Here is a 23855-nt window from a genome sequence, read left to right on the forward strand (position 1 = left end):
GAAAGACCTTCTCACAGGCCTCCCCGAAAGGACAAACATGTTACTCATCATAGAGAAAGACTGTTTGTGCTTCAAGGCAGGCCTATGGGCAGGTCTTTCCTTGGTTTCTCTTTCTTAGAGGAGGAAGTTAAGACTACAGTCCTGCCCCAGAGCACGGGCATCTCATTAACTGAAAACTTTTAACACTGATTACACAAGTACGAGAAGGATTTCTTCACCCCAGGTATCATTTTAATAAGTTAACACTGCCAACCTGACAGTCTCTGTAGTTTACTTAGTAAAATCCTGCTGCCATGTTCGCTTTAAGTGGATTTTATTGGGATTTTATGTGATACCAACTCAAAGTATATGAGCTCAGAGTGCTCATATAATTCCTGTAGTCCCATAGACAATGAATGCCCAAGCCAGAGTCTTACTCTTCTACTATTCCTCAACATACTTCAACCTATCAATCCTGTTCCCACATACTGTACCCTGAGTGCATTGTGCATTGTAAAAGATATCAATGTGTTATCTGTGGTGTTACATAGGACTTCAGATAACATTTACATTATCTGCACTCAGTTATCAACATGTTACATTTACTACATTATCTGTGGTGTCACCTAGGACTGCATGTAACATCTACTAAATTATAAGTAGCGATAGATGCTACTACACATGAGCTGCCGCTGCCATTTTGCTGGAGGAAAAAAACATTTGGCTGCAGCAAAATGCCACCAGTGGCACCGTTTTGCTGGATGTACATTTTTTTCCAAGCCAACAATTTACCTTCATTGTGTAAAATAGAAGGCAGGTCACTAAGGGATACAGATTAATATGTAAGAAGAGAAGCACATAAAGCCCCGCCCACAGGCCACCCCGGAGCACGAGAATCTCATTAACTGAAAACTACAAATAAAGATCAAACAACTACAAGATGGATTTCATCAACCAAAATATCATTTTAATCAGCATAACGGCGCCAACCTGACAGTGCCTGTAGTTTACTTAGCAAAATCCTGCTGACAGGTTCCCTTTAAGTGTATATTCCCTCCTTATTAATGCCTTATTCCCTAACTTAATTAGTTAAGAATATGTTATGATCTTTCACTATGAGGCAATTACCTGTAATATACAGTGGGTATGGAAAGTATTCAGAGCAAGTTAAATGTTTCACTCTTTGTTTCATTGCAGCAATTTGGTATATTAAAACAATAATAATAATCATCTTTATTTTTATATAGCGCTATCATATTCCGCAGCGCTTTACAGTTTTGCACACATTATCATCACTGTCCCCGATAGGGATTCTAGATTGTGAACCCCATCAGTATGTCTTTGGAATGTGGGAGGAAACCTGAGTGCCCGGAGGAAACCCACGCAAACACGGAGAGAACATACAAACTATTTGCAGATGTTGTCCTGGGTGGGATTAGAACCCAGGACCCCAGCGCTGCAAGGCTGCAGTGCTAACCACTGCGCCACCGTATATTAAAAAAATTCATCTTTTTTTCTCATTATTGTACACTCTGCACCCCATCTTGACTGAAAAAAAACAGAAATGTAGTAATTTTTGCAAATTTATTAAAAAAGAAAAACTGAAATATCACATGGTCATGCAGACTCTTTGGTCAGTATTGAGTAGAAGCACCCTTTTGAGCTACTACAGCCTTGAGTCTCCTTGGGAATGATGCCACAAGTTTTTCACACCTGGATTTGGGGAGCCTCTGCCATTCTTTCTTGCAGATCCTCTCCAGTTCCGACAGGTTGGATGGTGAACGTTGGTGTACAGACATTTTCAGGTCTTTCCAGAGATGCTCAATTGGGTATAGGTCAGGGTTCTGACTGGGCCAGTGAAGAATGGTCACAGAGTTGTTCTGAAGCCACTCCTTTGTTATTTTAGCTGTGTGATTAGGGTCATTGTCTTGTTGGAAGGTGAACCTGAGGTCCAGAGCACTCTGGAAGAGGTTTTCATACAGGATATCTCTGTACTTGGCCACCTTCATGTTTCCTTCAATGACAACCAGTCATCCTGTGACTGCTCCTGAAAAACACCCCACACCATGATACTACCACCACCATGTTTCACTGTTGGGATTGTATTGGGCAGGTGATGAGCAGTGCCTGGTTTTCTCCACACATACATTAGAATTATCACCAAAAAGGTCTATCTTGATTTCATCAGACCAGAGAATCTTATTTATTATAGTCTGGGAGTCCTTCATGTGTTTTTTAGCAAACTCTATGCGGGCTTTCATATGTCTTGCACTGAGGAGAGGCTTCCATCTGGCCACTCTGCCATAAAGGCCTGACTGGTGGAGGGCTGCAGTCATAGTTGACTTTGTGGAATTTTCTCTCATCTCCCTACTGCATCTTTGGAGCTCAGCCACAGTGATCTTGGGGTTCTTTTTTACCTCTCTCACCAAGCCTCTGCTCCCACGATTGCTCAGTTGGCTGGACGGCCAGGTCTAGGAAGACTTCTGGTGGTCCCAAACATCTTCCATTTAAGGATTATGGAGGCCATTGTGCTCTGAGAAACCTTGAGTACTGCAGAAATTGTTTTATAACCTTGGTCAGATCTGTGCCTTGTCATAATTCTGTCTCTGAGCTCCTTGGCCTATAAGGTATTACATAGACAGGTTTGTGCCTTTCAAAATCAAGTCCTATTATTATTTATTTATATAGCACCATTAATTCCATGGTGCTGTACATGAGAAAGGGGTTACGTACAGAGTTACAGATGTCGTTTACAGTAAACAAATTTACAATGACAGACTGGTACAGAGGGGAGAGGACCCTGTCCTTGCGTACTTACTGTACAATCTACGTGGTAATGGGGAAGAGACAGAATGTCGGGGGTGCGGCAGCTCTGGTGGTGGTGAGGCGGCAGCTCTGGTGGTGATCAGTCGGCAGCTCTGGTGGTGGTGAGATGGCAGCTCTGGTGGTGGTGAGGTGGCAGCTCGGGTGGTGGTGAGGCGGCAGATCGGATGGTGGTGAGGCGGCAGAATGGTTACTGCAGGCTGTAGGCTTTCCTGAAGAGATGGGTTTTCAGGTTCCGTCTGAAGGATCCGAGGGTGGTGGATAATAGGACATGTTGAGGCGTGGAATTCCAGAGGACGGGGGATATTCGGGAGAAATCTTGGAGGCGGTTGTGTGAGGAACGAATAAGTGTAGAGGAGAGTAGGAGGTCTTGGGAGGATCGAAGATTACGTGAGGGAAGATATTGGGAGATTAGTTCAGAGATATAGGCAGGGCCGCCATCAGGGCATTACAGCCGTGACTGGCGTAAGGGGCCCGGTGAGCAGAGGGGGCCCGCATCGGGCCCCCTCTTACCTGCTCACCGGGCCCTTAGCGGCGGCCGGCGCTGCAGCTGTACGCTATTGACATGCGGGCCCGCGCCCACACGTCAATAGTTAACAGCCGCCAGCCGCAGCGTGCATGTCGCCGGCGTCTGACGTCATTGTCAGTTGCTGGCGAGTGCACAGTGCAGCTGCGTGGAGAGATCAGGAGCGCGGCAGGTAAGCAGAACTTTTTTTTCTTTTTCTAATGAGAGCGGCGATCGGGGGGGGGGGGGTTTGGGCAGAAGGCTGGACACAGAGGGGGCAGAAGGCCTCTGGACACAGGGGGGCAGAAGGCCTCTGGACACAGGGGGGCAGAAGGCCGCTGGACACGGGGGCAGTAAAGCTGGACACAGAGGGGGCAGAACGCAGCTGGACACAGAGGGGGCAGAAGGCAGCTGGACACAGAGGGGGCAGAAGGCCGCTGGACACAGGGGGGCAGTAAAGCTGGACACAGGGGGGGGGGCAGAAGGCCGCTGGACACAGGGGGGGGCAGTAAAGCTGGACACGGGGGGGCAGAAGGCTGGACACGGGGCAGAAGGCTGGACACAGGGGGGCAGTAAAGCTGGACACAGAGGGGGCAGAAGGCCGCTGGACACGGGGGCAGTAAAGCTGGACACAAGGGGGGCAGTAAAGCTGGACACAGGGGGGGCAGAAGGCCGCTGGACACAGAAGGGCAGTAAAGCTGGACACAGGGGGGGCAGAAGGCTGGACACAGGGGGGCAGTAAAGCTGGACACAGGGGGGGCAGAAGGCTGGACACAGGGGGGCAGTAAAGCTGGACACAGGGGGGGCAGAAGGCTGGACACAGAGGGGGCAGTAAAGCTGGACACAGAGGGGGCAGTAAAGCTGGACACGGGGCAGAAGGCTGGACACAGAGGGGGCAGAAGGCCGCTGGACACGGGGGCAGTAAAGCTGGACACAGGGGGGGCAGAAGGCCGCTGGACACAGAAGGGCAGTAAAGCTGGACACAGGGGGGGCAGAAGGCCGCTGGACACAGAAGGGCAGTAAAGCTGGACACAGGGGGGGCAGAAGGCTGGACACAGGGGGGCAGTAAAGCTGGACACAGGGGGGGCAGAAGGCTGGACACAGAGGGGGCAGTAAAGCTGGACACAGAGGGGGCAGTAAAGCTGGACACGGGGCAGAAGGCTGGACACAGAGGGGGCAGAAGGCCGCTGGACACGGGGGCAGTAAAGCTGGACACAGGGGGGGCAGAAGGCCGCTGGACACAGAAGGGCAGTAAAGCTGGACACAGGGGGGGCAGAAGGCTGGACACAGGGGGGCAGTAAAGCTGGACACAGGGGGGGCAGAAGGCTGGACACAGAGGGGGCAGTAAAGCTGGACACAGAGGGGGCAGTAAAGCTGGACACGGGGCAGAAGGCTGGACACAGGGGGGCAGTAAAGCTGGACACAGAGGGGGCAGAAGGCCGCTGGACACAGGGGGGCAGTAAAGCTGGACACGGGGGGGCAGAAGGCCGCTGGACACAGAAGGGCAGTAAAGCTGGACACAGGGGGGGCAGAAGGCTGGACACGGGGGCAGTAAAGCTGGACACAGGGGGGGCAGAAGGCTGGACACAGAGGGGGCAGTAAAGCTGGACACAGAGGGGGCAGTAAAGCTGGACACAGGGGGGCAGTAAAGCTGGACACGGGGGGCAGAAGGCTGGACACAGGGGGCAGTAAAGCTGGACACAGGGGGGGCAGAAGGCTGGACACAGGGGGGCAGTAAAGCTGGACACAGGGGGGGCAGAAGGCTGGACAGAGGGGGCAGTAAAGCTGGACACAGGGGGGGGCAGAAGGCCGCTGGACACAGAAGGGCAGTAAAGCTGGACACAGGGGGGGCAGAAGGCTGGACACGGGGGCAGTAAAGCTGGACACAGGGGGGGCAGAAGGCTGGACACAGAGGGGGCAGTAAAGCTGGACACAGAGGGGGCAGTAAAGCTGGACACAGGGGGGCAGTAAAGCTGGACACGGGGGGCAGAAGGCTGGACACAGGGGGCAGTAAAGCTGGACACAGGGGGGGCAGAAGGCTGGACACAGGGGGGCAGTAAAGCTGGACACAGGGGGGGCAGAAGGCTGGACACAGAGGGGGCAGTAAAGCTGGACACAGGGGGGCAGAAGGCCGCTGGACACAGAAGGGCAGTAAAGCTGGACACAGGGGGGCAGAAGGCTGGACACAGGGGGGCAGTAAAGCTGGACACAGGGGGGGCAGAAGGCTGGACACAGAGGGGGCAGTAAAGCTGGACACAGAGGGGGCAGTAAAGCTGGACACAGAGGGGGCAGTAAAGCTGGACACAGAGGGGGCAGTAAAGCTGGACACGGGGCAGTAAAGCTGGACACAGGGGGCAGTAAAGCTGGACACGGGGCAGTAAATCTGGACACAGAGGGGGCAGTAAAGCTGGACACAGAGGGGGCAGTAAAGCTGGACATGGGGGGGCAGAAAGCTGGACACAGAGGGGGCAGAAAGCTGGACACGGGGGGGGCAGAAAGCTGGACACGGGGGGGGCAGAAAGCTGGACACAGGGGGGGGCAGAAAGCTGGACACGGGGGGCAGAAAGCTGGACAGGGGGGGCAGAAAGCTGGACACGGGGGGGCAGAAAGCTGGACACATGGGGGGCAGAAAGCTGGACACATGGGGGGCAGAAAGCTGGACACGGGGCAGAGTGCTGGACAGAGATGGGGCAGAGTGCTGGACAGAGATGGGGCAGAGTGCTGGACAGAGATGGGGCAGAGTTCTGGACAGAGATGGGGCAGAGTGCTGGACAGAGATGGGGCAGAGTGCTGGACAGAGATGGGGCAGAGTGCTGGACAGAGATGGTGCAGAGTGCTGGACAGAGATGGTGCAGAGTGCTGGACAGAGATGGTGCAGAGTGCTGGACAGAGATGGTGCAGAGTGCTGGACAGAGATGGTGCAGAGTGCTGGACAGAGATGGTGCAGAGTGCTGGACAGAGATGGTGTAGAGTGCTGGACAGAGATGGTGCAGGATTGGACACAGATGGTGCAGAGGGCTGGACACAGATGGGGCAGAGTGCTGGACACAGATGGGGCAGAGTGCTGGACACAGATGGGGCAAGATTGGAGACAGATGGGGCAGGGTGGATACGATGGAGACAGATGGGGCAGGATGGGGAGATCATATGGGGCAGAATGGATACTCATGAGGGCAGGATGGGAGAACATATGGCTGGAGCCTGGAATGAGACACACGGGGGCTAGGATGGCGAATATTACCATAGGGGCTAATTAAGGGATATTATTATTGCAGTGATGTATTTATTTTATTTTTTGAGTATACTGTTTTAAATGGGGGGGCGGTCCTGTTACTGTGTAGAGTGATACTATGTTGCCTTCTTCATGTGGTGTAATGTAGAAGTTGGGAAAATTAAGTAATGTGTTCTACAAGCGGAACTCGAGATAACTGTTTTATTTCCTGCAGAGACGAGTCCTGGCTGGATAAAGTGATGGCGGTCTGTGCTGGATGAAAGATGAAGGACTTCACCTAGAGACGTCACTGGTGAGTCAGTGTTACCTATACACTTACACTATACACTGTATACTATATACAGAGGTCCTGTGTACAATGTCACCAGTGATCACTGTATTATCTATACATTATATACAGAGCTCCTGTGTGTAATGTCACCAGTGATCACTGTATTACCTGTACACAGACACTGCTTACTAATTACAGATCTCCTGTGCATAATGGCACTGATGGTGATAGTATTGTGTTTTTTTTTTTTTATTACTGATCAGTATTGTAGTATTCAGTCATTGTTGGTAATATGTGGTCTGGTCATGATGTGGTGGTAATATGTGGTCTGGTCATGGTGTAGCGGTATTTGTTCCTTGTATTTTATATTATTCGATCACTGTGGTGGTAATATGTCATCTGGTCATAGTGCTGTGGTATTTGTTCCTTGTATGTAGTATTATAGGTCATTTTAAAAATTGAAAAATAAATAAAAATATACCTAAATTGTATTGCATAGTTTAACAAATATTTAGTAGGTTACAGTAGAGTAGGGCCCGGCCAAAAGTGTCTACCTTGTTGTGGTGGCGGCTTAAAAAATCTTTTTGCCAAAACAAAAGCTGCCGGCTATATGTGTGATCTGGTGATGGGAACTGTTAATGTGTGATAGGTGAGAAGTGGAGATTTTCCAAGAGAGAGCGGTGGGACTGTGGACAGTTCGTGGGGTGGAGCCTGGAGGCGGGGCTGGGGTGGAGCCTGGGCGGAGTTTCAAGGGGGCCCCGAAAATTTTGCCAGTATGGGGCCCCGAAATTTCTAGTGGCAGCCCTGGATATAGGGAGGGGACAGGTTGTGGATGGCTTTGTAGATCAGTGTTAGTAGTTTGAACTGGATTCGTTGGGGAATTGGGAGCCACTGGAGAGATTTGCAGTGGGGAGAAACAGGGGAGTAGCAAGGAGAGAGGTGGATTAGCAGGCAGCAGAGTTGAGGATAGACTGGAGTGGTGCAAGAGAGTTAGCGGGGAGGCCACAGAGGAGGGTGTTGCAGTAATTGAGACGGGAAATGATGAGGGCATGCACAAGAGTTTTAGTAGATTGTGTGCTGAGGAAGGGATGGATTCTGGCAATATTTTTGAGTTGGAGGCGACAGGAGGTGGCCAGAGTTTGGATGTGCGGTTTGAAGGACAGGGCAGAGTTGAGAGTTACCCCAAGGCAGCGGCTTTCAGGTGCAGGAGAGAGCGTGATGCCGTTTAACATAATAGACAGATCAGGTAGGAAGGATACGAGAGATGGGGGAAAGATGATGAGTTCGGTTTTGCCTACATTGAGTTTTAGGAGAAGGAGGATATGGCCGATAGACACTCCAGGATTCTGGACAGCAGAGAGGTGACAGAGAGGGCCAGAGAGGTAGATCTGAGTGTCGTCCGCATACAGGTGGTACTGGAAGCCATGGGACTTTATGAGTTGTCCTAGACAAAGGGTATAGATGGAAAAAAGTAGGGGCCCTAGGACAGAGCCTTGAGGGACTCCAACAGAGAGAGGGCGGGATGAGGAGGTAGTGTGGGAGTGGGAAACACTAAATGTGCTGTCAGAAAGGTATGAGGCAATCCAGGACAGGGCAAGGACTTTGATGCCAAGGGAAGAAAGAATCTCTAGCAGTAGGCAGTGGTCGACTGTGTTGAAGGCAGAGGACAGGTCGAGAAGGAGGAGGATGGAGAACTGTCAGTTAGTTTTGGCTGTGAGTAAGTCATTAGTAATTTTGGTCAGGGCAGTTTTGGTGGAGTGGTGGGGGCGGAAGCCAGATTGGAGGTTGTCAAGGAGAGAGTTAGATGAGAGATGGGAGGAAAGTTGAGCATGGACATGCTGCTCAAGGAGGTTTGAAGCAAACGGGAGCAGTGATATGGGGGCAATAGCTGGGCATAGCAGTTGGGTCGTTATTTTTTTTGAGGGTTGAATGGTGGCATGTTTGAAGGCAGAGGGGAAGGTACCATAAGATAGGGATAAGTTGAAGAGATGGGTTAGGCCTGAAATGAGCATTTTATTGAGGTTGGGGAGAAGGTGGGAAGGGATGGGGTCAAGTGCACAGGTGGTGAGGTGTGATTTGGAAAGGTGAGTGAGCTCTCCTTCAGTGATGTTGGAGAGGGAGGTAATTAGGGAAGAGCAGAGGTCTGGTATATGGAGTGGTTGGGGTGGAACAGTAAAGGTTTGCCTTGCTTGGTCGATTTTGTTTTTGAAGTAGGTGGCAAAGTCCTCGGAAGAGATGAGGGGAGTTGGAGGTGGCAGTGGTGGGCGGAGGAGAGAGATGAATGTGCTGAACAGTTGTTTTGGGTTGTAGGACAATGAAGATACAAGATTTGTGAAATAGGTCTGTTTAGCAGAGGTGAGGGCTGATTTGAAGGCAAGTGTAGCTTGTTTGAAAGCAGTGAAGTCATCTGGCAGGATGTGATAGTGGCTGGACATGGAAGGCGGGTGAGGAGGACAAGGATGAGAAGGTGAGTAGATGGTGGTCAGATGGGGGAAGGGAGAGATTGTGAGATTAGATAAGGAACAGAGGAGGGAGAAGATGAGGTCTAGTGTATGTCCATCTGTGTGGGTGGCTGTGGAGGACCACTGTGTAAGCCCAAAGGATGAAGGAAGGGCCGGGAGCTTGGAGGCTGCTAGCTGGTGGGTGTCAGTAGGGATATTAAAATCACCCATTATGATGGTGGGGATGTAAGCAAAGAGAAAATTAATAAACCAGGTGGAGAATTGGTTAATGAAGGCAGTGGCTGAGCCCGGAGGTCGGTATATGACAGCCATTTGGAGATTAGAGGGAGAATAGATACGGACAGAGTGAACCTCAAAAGAAGGGAGGATAAGGGAGGGTGGGGGTTGGATAGGGTTGAAGGAGCAGTTTTTAGAAAGAAGGAAACCCACTCCTCTGCCATGTCTGTTGCCAGAGCGAGAAGTGTGGCTAAATTGGAGGCCAACGTAACTCAGTGCAGCAGGCCGTGTCATCGGGCTTCAGCCAGGTCTCAGTGAGGGCCAGGAAGGAAAGGTTGCAGGAAGTAAAGAGATCGTGGATCATGTGGAGCTTGTTGCAGATGGATCGGGCATTCCAAAGTGCCCCAGAGAGAGGATGCAGGGCCGTGGGGGTCAGTGGCACAGATTTTAAGTGTGAGGGATTGCTGTGGTTTCTCTTAGTGTGAGAAGGATAGGGGTGAGGATTAGTGGGATGTATGAGGCGGGGGAGGGCCAGGATTGGGGGATATGTTGCCTATCAGTTTAATTTAACACAGCTGGACTCCAATGAAGGAGTAGAACCATCTCAAGGAGGATCACAAGAAAATGGACAGCATGTGATTTAAATATGAGTGTCTGAGCAAAGGGTCTGAATACTTATGACTGTCAGGACTCTGAATTTTTTTGGTTACCTAGTGGGCATGCCTGCCCTTTTTCAAGATGGCGTCTTTTGTGTCATGGGCTCGTCTTCCTGCCTCATAACTCCACCCCATACTCCTGGTTTCCTGGCTTTCCAGCTGCTCCTGCAAACCTGTGTGAATATCCTGCTCCTCGCTCTCTGAGTTCTGCTGTATTCATCTGTGCCAGTGTTCCTCCTGCTCCTGACTACTCGTGCTGCTTTCTCGGTGCCAATGACCTTCATCCACAACAGGTAAGCTGGCTCTGGTTCTGCCTTTGTTTAATTTACTGCAAAGCTCGGAACTGCTCTACCTAATCTGAGACTTCCTACCCAGGCTTTCCTGGATAATCTAACACTTTGTTTGGACTTGCATATCCATGCATGGACTAGACGTGGACCTACTTGTTTCCTGCATTCTCAAGTGCAAACTACGCTTCACAGACTGTTTTGCTGATTGCATTTCTCTCTGAGTTTCCCACTGGCTTGTTAAGTAGTTATTCTAAGTGTAAGGCTGCCGTCACACTAGAAGTATTTGGTCAGTATTTTACATCAGTATTTGTAAGCCAAAACCAGGAGTGGGTGATAAATACAGAAGTGATGCATATGTTTCTATTATACTTTTCCTCTATTTGTTCCACTCCTGGTTTTGGCTTACAAATACTGATGTAAAATACTGACCAAATACTGCTAGTGTGACGGGAACCTTATGGACTTGAGTTTTCTCTGCACTTGTTTGAAGCACCGTGTGTTTATAATATAGACTTTTTGACCTACAAACTGTGTTCTGTAGTGTCTTGCTCAACACAAAAAGACTCCAGAGTCCTCCATTATAATAATTATAATGACCATGTGAAATTTCAGCTTTTATTTTTTATTAAATTTGCAAAAATTTCTACATTTGATTTGTGTTTTTTTTTTTTCAGTCGAGATGGGGTGCAGAGCGTACATTAATGTGAAAAAAAAATGAATGGTTTTGAATTTACCAAATGGCTGCAATGAAACAGAGTGACAAATTTAAAGGGGTCTGAATACTTTCCGTACCTACTGAAGATATGATTGAATCGTTTATCAATATCAATTTTTACCCTCTTTCCCCCAGATATGTATAGTTATTGAATTAAGAAGACAGGTTCTCTAATATATAAAAAGTTTATTAATACATGCAATGGGATTCTCGTGTCATGTTATCATTATGCTTGGAGACAGGGATCATTCATGGGAAGGAGTAGTAACATGTACGGTAGGATTGCTACAGTTCGTGTCTCCTTCTCAGACACGAGACCTGGATTCTCTCACATGCGCACTCATTTCCATGTAGAGCTGCGGCGATGTGCAGGTGCGTGAACGTCATCACGGAGCCACGGAAATGTTTGGAGAATATGGTGAATCCGTATCCCATGGGGACTTCCTGGATTGGCGGTGTATCGATGGGTGAGTATGATGTAAAAATACAGAAGGACCAGTGAGATAAATGAGAATGTACTGATAAGTTTGATACGTGCCCATCTGGCTATCAGATCCTCGGGCCTGCTAGGGAAAGGAAATACATATTTTTGTTTTTTCTTCTCCCTTCATGGGCCACTGCCCAGATTCCCGGGCTGATATTTCCCTTACTTTGGGATGTTTTTTTATAAATATTTTTTGTATTATCCGTGTTTGATAAATTAATAAAGAGTATTGTGATAGGGGTCGTTCTCCTTTTTACTGGTGTCGGTTGTCTATTACTCCCCTTTTTTTCTATTTGATTTAGATAGTTGGTTTAATCTGATATGTTCATCCTGAATGATATCATAACATCACAACCAAAGCATGTATCCCATGTGCTTGCTCATTATAGCGACAAACCCCTGATGACGCCAGTTAATCTGGTGAAACATGTTGGGGAGGCTTAGCATTGCTCATCATGGCTGCATCACTATGTGTCTGCGCCGTAAAGCGCAACATAACCTCCTCGTCTTCCTCCACCTCCTCAAATGACCTACTCAGCTGCGTGCCTCTGTGTTCATCCAACTGGGATCTACCACCTTATCATCATCCTCTGTGTTATCACACCAGTCTCCTCATCATTCACTGTATATGGGACTGCCAGAGAAAGCAGAGAATAGCACTCATATAATTCCTGCGGTCCCATAGACCATGAATAATGTCCAAGCCTGAGACTTACCCATCTACTGTGCCCCAGTGAAGAAGTGCCTCACCATACCGTGACCTATCAATACTGTTCCCTCATACAGGGCCCTCAGTGCGTTATCTGTACTAAGAGGTATCACTGTGTTATCTGTGGTGTCACATAAGACTGCAGGTAACATCTACTACATTATCTCTACACACAGAATTATCACCATGTTGTTTTTGGTATTACATAGGACTGCAAGTAACATCTAGTACATTATCTGTGGTGTTTCATAGGACTGTAGGTAAAATCCACAGTATCTGTAATCATAGTTATCATTGTGCTATCTGTGGAGTTACATAGGACTGCATCTACTGCATTATCTGTACTTGGAGACTTATCATTGTTATTAGAACACATACATACAAGTTGTGCTTGCACACTGCGATTAACCCCTTTCTGACATATGACGTACTATCCCGTCGAGGTGGGGTGGGCCCGTATGACCACCGATCGGATATTACATCATAGCGATCGGGCGCGCTCACGGGGGGAGCGCGGCCGATCGCGGCCGGGTGTCAGCTATCGCAGCTGACATCCGGCAGTATGTGCCAGGAGCGGTCACGGACCGCTCCCGGCACATTAACCCCCGGCACAATGCGATCAAACATGATCGCAGTGTGCCGGCGGTACAGAGAAGCATCGCGCAGGGAGGGGGCTTCCTGCGTGCTTCCCTGAGATCCTCGGAGCAACGCAATGTGATCGCGTTGCTGTGAGGGTCTCTTACCTCTCCTCCCTGCAGGAGGCCTGGATCCAAAATGGCCACGGCATCCGGGTCCCGCAGGGAGGGAGGTGGCCTACCAAGTGCCTGCTCAGAGCAGGCGCTTGGTAAGCATGCACTGGTGTAAGTCAGATCGCTGATCTGACAGAGTGCTGTGCAAACTGTCAGATCAACGATCTGTGATGTCCCCACCTGGGACAAAGTAAAAAAAAAATTTCCACATGTGTTAAAAAAAAAAAAAAAAAAATCCTAAATAAAAAAAAAAAATATTCCCATAAATACATTTCTTTATCTAAATAAAAAAAAACAATAAAAGTACACATATTTAGTATCGTCGCGTCCGTAACGACCCAACCTATAAAACTGTCCCACTAGTTAACCCCTTCAGTAAACACCGTAAGAAAAAAAAAAAAAAACGAGGCAAAAACAACGCTTTATTATCATACCGCCAAACAAAAAGTGGAATAACACGCGATCAAGAAGACAGATATAAATAAACATGGTACCGCTGAAAACGTCATCTTGTCCTGCAAAAAACGAGCCGCCATACAGCATCATCAGCAAAAAAATAAAAATGTTAAAGTCCTGAGAATAAAGCGATGCCAAAATAATTATTTTTTCTATAAAATATTTTTTATCGTATAAAAGCGCCAAAACATAAAAAATTATATAAATGAGATATCGCTGTGATCGTACTGACCCGAAGAATAAAACTGCTTTATCCATTTTACCAAATGCGGAACGGTATAAACGCCTCCCCCAAAAGAAATTCATGAATAGCTGGTTTTTGGTAATTCTGCCTCACAAAAATCGGAATAAAAAGCGATCAAAAACTGTCACGTGTCAGAAAATGTTACCAATAAAAACATCAACTCGTCCTGCCAAAAACAAGACCTCACATGACTCTGTGAACCAAAATATGGACAAATTATAGGTCTCAAAATGTGGAGACGCAAAAACTTTTTTGCTATAAAAAGCGTCTTTTAGTGTGTGACAGCTGCCAATCATAAAAATCCGCTATAAAAAATGCTATAAAAGTAAATCAAACCCCCCTTCATCACCTCCTTAGTTAGGGAAAAATAATAAAATTAAAAAAAATGTATTTATTTCCATTTTCCGGTTAGGGTTAGGGTAAGGGTTGGGGCTAGGGTTGGAGCTAAAGTCAGGGTTAGGGTTGGGGCTAAAGTTAGGGTTAGGGTTGGGGCTAAAGTTAGGGCTTGGATTACATTTTTCGGTTGGGATTAGGGTTTAGATTAGAGTTAGGGGTGTGTCAGGGTTAGGGGTGTGGTTAGGGTTACTGTTGGGATTAGGGTTAGGGGTATGTTTGGATTAGAGTTTCAGTTAGAATTGGGGGTTTCCACTGTTTAGGCACATCAGGGGCTCTCCAAACGCGACATGGCGTCTGATCTCAATTCCAGCCAATTCTGCGTTGAAAAAGTAAAACAGTGCTTCTTCCCTTCCGAGCTCTCCCGTGCGCCCAAACAGGGGTTTACCCCAACATATGGGGTATCAGCGTACTAGGGACAAATTGGACAACTTTTGGGGTCCAAGTTCTCTTTTTACCCTTGGGAAAATAAAAATTTTGGGGGCTAAAAATCATTTTTGTGGGAAAAAAGATTTTTTATTTTCACGGCTCTGCGTTGTAAACTGCAGTGAAACACTTGGGGGTTCAAAGTTCTCACAACACATCTAGATCAGTTCCTTGGGAGGTCTAGTTTCCAATATGGGGTCACTTGTGGGGGGTCTACTTTCCAAAATGGTGTCACTTGTGGGGGGTTTCAATATTTAGGCACATCAGGGGCTCTCCAAATGCAACATGGCGTCCCATCTCAATTCCAGTCAATTTTGCATTGAAAAGTCAAATGGTGCCCCTTCCCTTCCGAGCTCTACCATGCGCCCAAACAGTGGTTTACCCCCACATATGGGGTATCAGCATACTCAGGACAAAGTGTACAACAACTTTTGGGGTCCATTTTCTCCTGTTACCCTTGGTAAAATAAAACAAATTGGAGCTGAAGTAAATTTTTTGTGAAAAAAAGTTAAATGTTCATTTTTATTTAAACATTCCAAAAATTCCTGTAAAACACCTGAAGGGTTAATAAACTTCTTGAATGTGGTTTTGAGCACCTTGAGGGGTGCAGTTTTTAGAATGTTGTCATACTTGGTTATTTTCTATCATACAGACCCCTCAAAATGACTTAAAGGGAACCTGTCACCCCGTTTTTTGAGATTGAGCTATAAATACTGTTAAATAGGGCCTGCGCTGTGTGTTCCTATAGTGTATGTAGTGTACCCCGATTCCCCATGTATGCTGAGAAATAACTTACCAAAGTCGCCGTTTTCGCCTGTCAATCAGGCTGGTCAGGTCGGGAGGGCGTGGTGACATCGGTGGTTCTTCCTCAGCTTTACGTTGGTGGCGTAGTGGCGAAGACACAGCGCGCGATCTGCGCTGTAATCCCTTGCATCGGTGGGGGCGGCCATCTTCCTGGGGCCGCGCGTGCGCAGATCGAGTGCTCTGCTGCACGGGGCTTCAGGAAAATGGCCGCGGGATGCCGCGCGTGCGCATTAGAGATCGCGGCGGCCATTTTCCCAAAGCCGAGATGCAAACTCGGCTTTGGGAAAATGGCCGCCGCGATCTCTAATGCGCACGCGCGGCATCCCGCGGCCATTTTCCTGAAGCCCCGTGCAGCAGAGCACTCGATCTGCGCACGCGCGGCCCCAGGAAGATGGCCGCCCCCACCGATGCAAGGGATTACAGCGCAGATCGCGCGCTGTGTCTTCACCACTACGCCACTACGCCACCAACGTAAAGCTGAGGAAGAACCACCGATGTCACCACGCCCTCCCGACCTGACCAGCCTGATTGACAGGCGAAAACGGCGACTTTGGTAAGTTATTTCTCAGCATACATGGGGAATCGGGGTACACTACATACACTATAGGAACACACAGCGCAGGCCCTATTTAACAGTATTTATAGCTCAATCTCAAAAAACGGGGTGACAGGTTCCCTTTAAAATGTGATGTGGTCCCTAAAAAATATTGCCAATGAGAAATTGCTGGTCAACTTTTAACCCTTATAACTCCCTAAGAAAATAAAATTTTGGTTCCAAAATTGTGCTGATGTAAAGTAGACATGTGGGAAATTTTACTTATTAAGTATTTTGTGTGACATATCTCTGTGATTTAATTGCATAAAAATTCAAAGTTGGAAAATTGCAAAATTTTCACCAAATTTCAATTTTTTTCACAAATAAACGCAGGTAACATCAAAGAAATTTTACAACTATCATGAAGTACAATATGTCACCAGAAAACAGTGTCAGAATCGCCAAAATCCGTTTAAGCGTTCCAGAGTTATAACCTCATAAAGGGACAGTGCTCAGAATTGTAAAAAATGGCCCGGTCATTAAGGTGCAAACCACCCTTGGGGGTAAAGGGGTTAATAAATACCGATCACTAATGACCTCTCCATGTTCCGAACATCTGAATGGGGAGAGACAAGGAGACCTTGTGTGGGAGAGAGACTGAGGACCGAACGTTACTAACGTGTACAGCGATATTGGCGTCCATGTAGTCATTAGTCGCAGCGTTCTGTAGTGGGGGGAGCAGCGACATATAAGTCACAGGTCAGACCCCAGAGATCAGCAACGGGGGGAGAACGTGTGTATTCAGGGGGGAAACATGGAAAACGGAACATCACAGAGATGGGAAAGGCCATTTATTATACGGGGAGGAAAAATGGCCGAGTGTGACCAGCGGCTAATCCTGATAGAGAATAACGGGGCTCCAGCACCTACCTCCACCTGCAGAGCCGCACTCCACATATATGGCTGTTCTGTGCACAGGACCTGTGATGAGGTCACAGGAGGGGAGGAGTCAGGGGTCACATGATCAGGGGCCTCAGTGTATGCAGGACTCTGCTGTGCTGGTTGTCATGGTGCTGGAGGAGGGGAAGTTTATGTGTGGGGCCAGGAGGGGTTTACAGTGTGGATGTAGCAGAGCCGTGTGTGTACGAGGTGTGCGGAGCGGAGCCGTGTGTGTACGAGGTATACGGAGCAGAGCCGTGTGTGTACGAGGTGTAGGGAGCGGAGCCGCTTGTGTACGAGGTGTACAGAGCAGAGCTGTGTGTGTACGAGGTGTACGGAGCAGAGCTGTGTGTGTACGAGGTGTACGGAGCGGAGCCGCTTGTGTACGAGGTGTACGGAGCAGAGCTGTGTGTGTACGAGGTGTACGGAGCAGAGCTGTGTGTGTACGAGGTGTACGGAGCAGAGCCGTGTGTGTACGAGGTGTAGGGAGCGGAGCCGCTTGTGTACGAGGTGTACAGAGCAGAGCTGTGTGTGTACGAGGTGTACGGAGCAGAGCTGTGTGTGTACGAGGTGTACGGAGCAGAGCCGTGTGTGTACGAGGTGTAGGGAGCGGAGCCGCTTGTGTACGAGGTGTACGGAGCAGAGCTGTGTGTGTACGAGGTGTACGGAGCAGAGCTGTGTGTGTACGAGGTGTACGGAGCAGAGCTGTGTGTGTACGAGGTGTACGGAGCAGAGCTGTGTGTGTACGAGGTGTACGGAGCAGAGCTGCATGTGTACGAGGTGTACGGAGCAGAGCTGTGTGTGTACGAGGTGTACGGAGCAGAGCTGTGTGTGTACGAGGTGTACGGAGCAGAGCTGTGTGTGTACGAGGTGTACGGAGCGGAGCCGTGTGTGTACGAGGTGTACGGAGCGGAGCCGTGTGTGTACGAGGTGTACGGAGCGGAGCCGTGTGTGTACGAGGTGTACGGAGCGGAGCCGTGTGTGTACGAGGTGTACGGAGCGGAGCCGTGTGTGTACGAGGTGTACGGAGCAGAGCCGTGTGTGTACGAGGTGTACGGAGCGAAGCCGAGTGTGTACGAGGTGTACAGAGGGAAGCCATGTGTGTACAAAGCGTATGTACAGCGCCGTGTGTACAAAGTGTATGTAGCAGAGTCGTGTGTGTGTTTGTGTTGAAGAGTCACACTAGGGTGTGATCTTCTTAATTGTCTGTGGCCAAATTGTATCTGCATGGAGAAAAACCACTTGTGATTGATGACACGGTCACTAGCAGCAAATCCGTTTATTGATCGGAGGGAAATTTTTTTTTAGGTATTCAGTTATCAATGTAAATCTGTGGTTAAACCCCTAAGTCCTCCTTCCTTTGGGAGGGCTTTAATTAATATTCATTAGCTTTTTTGATTCTGTGTTTCCTATATGCAAATTGCCTCTTCTGAGAAAAAGAGGACTTAAACTCTTTAGCGCCACCTGTTGGAAGTAGCGATCCTACAAGTCACAATCAACCCTTTAACGAGTCTTGCAATATGACTTAGGATAAAAGCCAAATCAGTATCTCAATTCGCAGACACGGTGTTTCGGGCTGTTGGCCCTCGTCAGTGCGAAGCATGACAACTAATTTGGCTAGGTGAGAGGCTCTGGACTGGAGTCTAAGGGGCAACGTTTCTCCTTATGGAGAGTGACATACCATCTCTGGCTTGTCAAAGTAAGGAGGCTTATTCGCCGTGCAATGCTCCTCTGGGAAATATAATATGCAAAATGCCTCTTCAGAGAAAAAGAGGACTTAAACTCTATAGCGCCACCTGTTGGAAGTAGCGATCCTACAAGTCACAATCAACCCTTTAACAAGTCGTGCAATATGACTTAGGATAAAAGCCAAATCAGTATCTAATTTCGCAGACACTGTGTTTCGGGCTGTTGGCCCTCAGAGCGAAGCATGAGAACTTTCTCCTAACACTTCATTCTTAATTAGCTCAGTGGACACTTTGTCATATCAGAGTCCACTTGAGTGCTGTATAACCTGCTAACAGGTATGACTTAGAGCATTTATACACATTAATTTGTATCTGTGATTCTTATACATATTCAGCAAAGCATCCATTTTGTCTGTAAGCATCCATTTTGAATATCTTCATTCAAGATACATATAACAAAATTTGATTTTAAACTCTGCACCAGCTTTGTAAACATCTGAATTTCAGTGGCATGAAATGACAAGGTGAAATATGGTGTGCTGCGTCGCATTAGTCACAGAAGAAAGAATTGTTTGAGTGTGGATGAGGCCTGCATGACAAAGAAGATATGCTCTAAACAATTTCCACCCATAGGAACAGGAAACCTACAGAAATAAAAGGGGCGGACCTGCAGGCACATAGCATGGGAAAAGACAGTGGACGCTCCAGGGAAGGAGGCTTCACAGACAGGAGTCGGAGAGGTGGAACATTGAACCCACACAGGGCTCGGACTGTATCTCGACCTCTAGAACCGGTACCGTATGAGCTTCACTGGGTAAGTGTGTGGGTCTCTACCTATTAACCTATCTTCCCTTCTTTCTGTATACCTCCCTCTTTCAGACCAAGAAAACAAAAAAATGTCAACAAAGAGTGTGCACTATGCAAACAGCCCCTTCCTGACTCTTACCCCAAGAGACTTTGTCAGGGTTGTTTAAGTGAAACAGTACAGGGGGAGGCTCCGGTAACATCAACGTACATTCGCATGATAAGAGAGGAGCTTCAGGCCTTAGGCCAGACCAAAACACTGAAGAGCCATCTCCAGTTCGGACTCTGATAGTTACCAAGGGAAGGCTTCCGACTCCTCGCCAAAGTCTTCATCATCCCTTTCATCTGAAGTAGAGGGACGTTTGTACTTTCCTGTAGATCGTATAGACAATTTAGTCAAGTCTGTCAGGAACACTATGGGGTGCACGGATACAAAAGAAGCCTTAACAAAACAAGACATAATGTTTGCAGGGCTTGCTTAGATGAAGAGGAAAGCCTTCCCTGTTATCCCGGCTTCCTTCCCTCAGCTGCCAAGAGAAAATATCCATTCAGTGACGAGGAATTGTTAAACTGGGCCAAAGTCCCTAAAGTGGACATGGCGGTAGCCTCCACATCTAAGCAATCAACTCTACCAGTAGAGGATGCGGGTATGTTATCCTACCAGCTTGATCGCAGAGCAGTGACATCACTTAAGAGGGCGTGGGAGGCCTCTCCAGCAAGTGCACGGCAAGGTCGATGCTGGTATGAATAGACCAGCTAGAGCAACCGATCGAGCAGAAAGTCGCCAGGGACCAATTGTTATCTGCCATTCCATTAATCAGGGGAGCGGCGGCGGTTCTGGCGGATGCATCAGCGGATTCATTTCGTTTAGCGGCTAGATCAGCTGGTCTAGTTAATGCCGCCTGACGCGCTCTGTGGCTTAACAGTTGGAAGGGAGATACGCAGTCAAAAACAGAACTCTGCACGATCATGTGCCAGGGTGAGTTTCTCTTCGGAAGTATACTGGATGACCTACTCACCAAAGCGGGGGGGGGGTAAGAAGAAAGGGTTTCCCTAATCAATCTCTTCCTTTATATAGGAGAGCATTTAACTCCTTCCCGACCCATGACGCCACGTAGGCGTCATGAAAGTCGGTGCCAATCCGACCCATGACGCCTATGTGGCGTCATGGAAAGATCGCGTCCCTGCAGATCGGGTGAAGGGGTTAACTCCAATTTCACCCGATCTGCAGGGACAGGGGGAGTGGTAGTTTAGCCCAGGGGGGGTGGCTTCACCCCCCCGTGGCTACGATCGCTCTGATTGGCTGTTGAAAGTGAAACTGCCAATCAGAGCGATTTGTAATATTTCACCTATTAAAACTGGTGAAATATTGCAATCCAGCCATGGCCGATGCTGCAATACCATCGGCCATGGCTGGAAACACTAATGTGCCCCCACCCCACCGATCGCCCCCCCAGTTCTCCTATCTGTCCGGTACACTGCTCCGGCTCCGCTCCGTCCTGTGCTCCGCTCCCCCCGTGCTCTTGTCCGCTCCCCCCATGCTCCAATCACCCCCCCGTGCTCCAATCACCCCCCTGCACTCCGATCCACCCCCCCCCGTGCTCCGTTCCACCCCCTGTGCTCCGTTCAACCCCCCCGTGCTCTGTTCCACCCCCCCATGCTTCGTTCCACCCCCCCCGCGCTCCGATCCACCCCCCCATGCTCCAATCCCCCCCCCCCCGTGCTCCCCCCCACCCCATCATACTTACCGATCCTGCCGGGGTCCGTCCGTCTTCTCCCTGGGCGCCGCCATCTTCCAAAATGGCGGGCGCATGCGCAGTGCGCCCGCCGAATCTGCCAGCCGGCAGATTCGTTCCAAAGTGCATTTTGATCACTGAGATATAATCTATCACAGTGATCAAAATAAAAATAATAATAAATGACCCCCCCCCCTTTGTCACCCCCATAGGTAGGGACAATAAAAAAATAAAGAAATTTTTTTTTTCCACTAATGTTAGAATAGGGTTAGGGTTAGGGTTAGGGCTAGGGTTAGGGTTAGGGTTAGGGCTAGGGTTAGGGGTAGGGGTAGGGTTAGGGCTAGGGTTAGGGTTAGGGCTAGGGTTAGGGTTAGGGTTTCGGTATGTGCACACGTATTCTGGTCCTCTGCGGATTTTTCCGCTGCGGATTTGATAAATCCGCAGTGCTAAACCGCTGCGGATTTATGGCGGATTTACCGCGTTTTTTCTGCGCATTTCACTGCGGTTTTACAACTGCGATTTTCTATTGAAGCAGTTGTAAAACCGCTGCGGAATCCGCAGAAAGAAGTGACATGCTGCGGAATGCATTTCCGTGCAGTTTTTCTGCAGCATGTGTACAGCGATTTTTGTTTCCCATAGGTTTACATTGAATCCGCAGCGTTTTCCGCAGCGTGTGCACATACCTTTAGAATTAGGCTATGTGCACACGGTGCGGATTTGGCTGCGGATCCGCAGCAGTGTTCCATCAGGTTTACAGTACCATGTAAACATATGGAAAACCAAATCCGCTGTGCCCATGGTGTGGAAAATACAGCGCGGAAACGCTGCGTTGTAATTTCCGCAGCATGTCAATTCTTTGTGCGGATTCCGCAGCGTTTTACACCTGTTCCTCAATAGGAATCCGCAGGTGAAATCCGCACAAAAAACACTGGAAATCCGCGGAAAATCCGCAGGTAAAACGCAGCGCCTTTTACCCGCGGATTTTTCAAAAATGATGCTGAAAAATCTCACACGAATCCGCAACGTGGGCACATAGCCTTAGGGTTAGGGTTGGAATTAGGGTTGTGGTTAGGGTTAGGGGTGTGTTGAGGTTAGGGTTGTGGTTAGGGGTGTGTTGGGGTTAGGGTTGTGATTAGGGTTATGGCTACAGTTGGGATTAGGGTTAGGGGTGTGTTGGGGTTAGTGTTGGAGGTAGAATTGAGGGGTTACCACTGTTTAGGCACATCAGGGGTCTCCAAACGCAACATGGCGCCACCATTGATTCCAGCCAATCTTGTATTCAAAAAGTCAAATGGTGCTCCCTCAATTCCGAGCCCCAAAGTGTGCCCAAACAGTGGTTTAACCCCACATATGGGGTACCAGCATACTCAGGATAAACTGCGCAACAATTCCTGGGGTCCAAATTCTCCTGTTACCCTTGTGAAAATAAAAAAATGCTTGCTAAAACATCATTTTTGAGGAAAGAAAAATGATTTTTTATTTTCACGGCTCTGCGTTGTAAACTTCTGTGAAGCACTTCGGGGTTCAAAGTGCTCACCACATATCTAGATAAGTTCCTTGGGGGGTCTAGTTTCTAAAATGGGGTCACTTGTGGGGGGGTTCTACTGTTTAGGCACACCAGGGGCTCTGCAAACGCAACATGACGCCCGCAGACCATTCCATCAAAGTCTGCATTTCAAAAGTCACTACTTCCCTTCTGAGCCCCGACGTGTGCCCAAACAGTGGTTTACCCCCACACATGGGGTATCAGCGTACTCAGGAGAAACTGCACAACAACTTTTGGGGTCCAATTTCTCCTGTAACCCTTGGGAAAATAAAAAATTCTGGGCTAAATAATTATTTTTGAGGAAAGAAAACGTATTTATTATTTTTACGGCTCTGCATTATAAACTTCTATGAAGCACTTGGGGGTTCAAAGTGCTCACCACACATCTAGATAAGTTCCTTTCGGGGTCTAGTTTCCAAAATGGGGTCACTTGTGGAGGGTTTCTACTGTTTAGCCACATCAGGGGCTCTGCAAACGCAACGTGACGCCCACAGAGCATTCCATCAAAGTCTGCATTTCAAAACCTCACTACTTCACTTCCGAGCCCCGGCATGTGCCCAAACAGTGGTTTACCCCCACATATGGGGTATCAGCGTACTCAGGAGAAACTGGACAACAACTTTTGGGGTCAAATTTCTCCTGTTACCCTTGGGAAAATAAAAAATTGCAGGCTAAAAGATCATTTTTGAGGAAATATTTTTTTTTTAATTTTCATGGCTCTGCGTTATAAATTTCTGTGAAGCACTTGGGGGTTCAAAGTCCTCACCACACATCTAGATTAATTCCTTTGGGGGTCTAGTTTCCAAAATGGGGTCATTTGTGGGGGATCTCCAATGTTTAGGCACACAGGGGCTCTCCAAACGTGACATGGTGTCCGCTAATGATTGGAGCTAATTTTCCATTTAAAAAGCCAAATGGCGTGCCTTCCCTTCCGAGCCCTGCCGTGCGCCCAAACAGTGGTTTACCCCCACATATGGGGTATCCGCTTACTGAGGACAAACTGGACAACAACATTTGGGGTCCAATTTCTCCTATTACCCTTGGCAAAATAGGAAATTCCAGGCTAAAAAATCATTTTTGAGGAAAGAAAAATTATTTTTTATTTTCATGGCTCTGCGTTATAAACTTCTGTGAAGCACCTGGGGGTTTAAAGTGCTCAATATGCATCTAGATAAGTTCCTTGGGGGGTCTAG

The 23855-nt window shown here is 48.4% G+C and overlaps 1 protein-coding gene across 2 annotated transcripts in view; it reads right to left on the bottom strand.

Moving 5' to 3' along the window:
• LOC138663739 (oocyte zinc finger protein XlCOF22-like) overlaps positions 1–16925 on the bottom strand; it is a 72244-nt gene extending 55319 nt beyond the window's left edge. The window contains exon 1 of one of the 2 annotated variants that reach the window (XM_069750064.1): positions 16880–16925. The gene's annotated coding sequence lies outside the window, so the exon portion shown is untranslated. The remainder of the gene's footprint in view (positions 1–16879) is intronic. The other variant, XM_069750065.1, reaches the window with a different exon arrangement.
• Between the last annotated feature and the right edge of the window lie 6930 nt (positions 16926–23855).

This window comes from Ranitomeya imitator, chromosome 2, assembly GCF_032444005.1.
Source record: "Ranitomeya imitator isolate aRanImi1 chromosome 2, aRanImi1.pri, whole genome shotgun sequence".
Taxonomy (NCBI): Eukaryota; Metazoa; Chordata; class Amphibia; order Anura; family Dendrobatidae; genus Ranitomeya; species Ranitomeya imitator.